General features: G+C 47.9%; 1 pseudogene; it reads right to left on the bottom strand.

The window, feature by feature from the left end:
- Nucleotides 1–242: 242 nt before the first annotated feature.
- Nucleotides 243–2,896, bottom strand: LOC137345243 (histone H1-like; annotated as a pseudogene).
- Between the last annotated feature and the right edge of the window lie 268 nt (nucleotides 2,897–3,164).

A 3,164-nucleotide genomic window follows, 5' to 3' on the forward strand; every position in this document is an offset into this window, starting at 1 on the left:
ATGCAAACGTTTAATTCATGTCGCGTTCGATAAATAATGAAGAGAAAAAGACAGTGAAATGTATGTGACATGTAAATTTACTGAGAGAATGTAATGATGTATAAACGCCGTTGTTGATAAAGATAAACAATATACAGATAACTTGATCTTATTAATTCAAGTTGCCATGTCACTGCTCTCTCGATGAGTCTTTGGGTGGCTCTTAGAAGAGCCTTTGTGTTTGGTACAAAGGGTGGATTTGTTTAGCCGCCGAATCCATAGAGAGTGCGGCCCTGGCGTTTCGGAGCGGACACCACATCCATGGTGGTGACCGTCTTGCGCTTGGCGTGCTCAGTGTTGGTGACCGCATCTCTGATCACATTCTCCAGGAAAACCTTCAGCACCCCGCGGGTCTCCACATAGATCAAACCCGAAATGCGCTTCACTCCACCACGGCGAGCCAGGCGGCGGATTGCTGGCTTGGTGATACCCTGGATGTTATCACGAAACACTTTGCGGTGCCGCTTTGCTCCGCCTTTGCCCAATCCTTTGCCTCCTTTACCTCTTCCAGACATGACGCTTCTTCACTCAACTCGTTGCTGAATGAGAAACGAGCTGTTTCTGCTGCCTTTTTTATGCAGCTCGCCCGGACCTGACTGAAAAACGGGCAGAGAGTGAGAGGCGGGGCAGGGAGGAAACTGAGTGACAGACAGAGCAGTGAAATGTCTTTCATCCTCCAGCTCCGCCTCCCACTTGCTTCAACCGCCAATTCAAAAACAAAACTCTCAACAATAGAGCTCAGCACAAAACTTCCAGACTCGGCCTTTATAGTCAAAGATAACAGAAACCCGGAGCTGTTAAATAAGTATCTATAACAATTAAAAGTTGATCATCTACCCGCCTAAGCACAGTGCTTCCGATCACAAGTCAACCCGTTTCCACACACCTCCCGTCCCAGACGGATTGAGTATTTTGCTAACACCTTACCCCAGCTGAATTAGAGAAACTCATGTATTGGGGTTTGAGTTGTGACGCGGGAATTCTCGCCAGTATTCCTGTGTTAGACCCTCTCACTCTGAATTAGTGAAAGGAGCATGAACTGAGACTGTACCGAACATATCCCCAGTTACAGTGAGGCCGGGACATCCCTCTGTTTTGTTACAGAGAGTGGGGGAAGGGCTGAGTGTAGTGTATGTCAGCGAGTCACCAGGGATCCTGCATTTACTTCCCATCATTTCTATGTGAAATGTGCACACGGCGGCGGGACAGGGATCATTTGATAGGGGGATCAGCTCTTTCCTGAGAGATGTGAGTGGCTCTGAAAAGAGCCTTTGGGTTCAGATGTCTGCAAGTTTCCCGTGCAGTTTCACTTCTTTCCAGGGGCTGCTTTCTGAGCCTTTGCTGCTTTCGGCTTGGTCTTGCCCCTTGATGATTGAACTTTCTTGAGCACCTTTCCGCACTCTTGGGTTTTTTGGCCTTCTTCACAGGAGACTTTTTCGGAAGCGCTGCTTTCTTCGCTGGGGATTTCTTTGCTACTAGTTTCTTGACTGGTAATTTATTGGCTGCTGATTTCTTTGCTGTCACTTTCTTGCCAGCTGTTTTCTTCACGAAAGTTTTTTTGCCTGCTCCTGACTTCACTTTCTTTCCCACATTTCCCTTGGTTCCCTGCTTAGGGATTCTGAAGGAGCCGGAGGCGCCCGTTCCACTGCTCAGCACCAGGGAGCCTTTGTTCACATTCCTCCTGATACTTTGCTTGATTTGGGTCCTGTACTTCCCCACATCCACACCGCTCCGACCCAGAGCATTCTTTATGGCGGGCAGTGAGGTCCCCTTGCGATCGGAGCAATCCGCCACAATCTTGAGGATCTTCTCGCTCAACGTGGGACCGGCTGACTTGTTCCGGGCAGCCGCTTTCTTCTTCTTGGGAGTCTTGACTTCAGCGGCGGCGGCTGGAGGAGCCGTTTCGGCGCCTGCTGTATCGGTCATGTCCGGGACTCTGCACAAATTCTCTCTGTCAGTCAGAACTGGGTCAGAAATGAAGCCGGTGGTGGCAGCACAGAGCAACTTAAAGGCAGTGAGCGGACGGGGGCGGAGACAACCTGCTGTTTCTCTCTGGTCCTAAACTCTCCAATTCCACTGAAATTCGGGTACTGCAGAGTCCCAGACTAGATCCTTCCTGTCTCTGACATCAGAATGCTTGCTGTCGAAAAGTTTGTACTTGAAGTAAAGACTCCATTTTTGACTGAAACCCGTTTTATTGCTGCACTGATGGCGCTCTCTCCCCCGATCGCTGACATGTTCTCCACTTTTGGACTGAAATCTTGAAATCAACAAAGAAACTTAACTGAATTCCCACTTTGGGGATGAGAAGGGGAGAAATGTGCTTCTTTGACTGGAAAATCTTTTTATTTTACACAAGAGGGACTCGGACTCGGACCCACAAACACAGTGACATTAGAATAACCCGTCAGCACCTTTAAACACTCTCTCCTACACAATATTCACATCTACACATTTTCATGTCGAACTGTTCGCTAAATGTAGAGTTCCCAGGACAGGTTTTGATCTCTCTGCTGAGGTCAATAGACCCTTCAGCTCCACTCTATCCAGGCCGTTCAACATTTTATACATTTCAATCAGATCTCCCGTCAGCCTTCTCTGTTCCAAGGAGAACAACCACAGTCTTTCCAATCTTTCCTCATAGCTGCATTTTTCAGTCCCAGCAACATCCTCGTAAATCTCCTCTGTCCCCTCTCTGGTGCAGTTACATCCTTTCTGTAATGAGGTGACCAGAACTGCACACAGGACTCAAGTTGTGGCCTAACCAATGATGATAAAGTTCCAGCATAACCTTCCTCCTCATATATTCTATACCTCGGCTAATAAAGGCATGGATTCCATATGTCTTCTTAACCATATTACCGCACTGCCCTGTCACCTTCAGGGATCTGTGGACATTTATTCCAAGGTCCCTCACCTCCTCTGCACCTCTCAGTATTTTCTCATTAATCGTGTATTCCTTTGCATTGTTTGACCTCCCCAAGTGCATCACGTCACACTTCTCCGGGTTGAATTCTATGCACCACTTTTCTGCCCTTCTGATCTGACCATAAACATCTTCCTCCAGTCCACAGCAATCCTCCTCTCTATCTACCACACGGCCAATATTGGTGTCGTCTGTAAAC

This window comes from Heterodontus francisci, chromosome 28 (assembly GCF_036365525.1).
Source record: "Heterodontus francisci isolate sHetFra1 chromosome 28, sHetFra1.hap1, whole genome shotgun sequence".
Taxonomy (NCBI): domain Eukaryota; kingdom Metazoa; phylum Chordata; class Chondrichthyes; order Heterodontiformes; family Heterodontidae; genus Heterodontus; species Heterodontus francisci.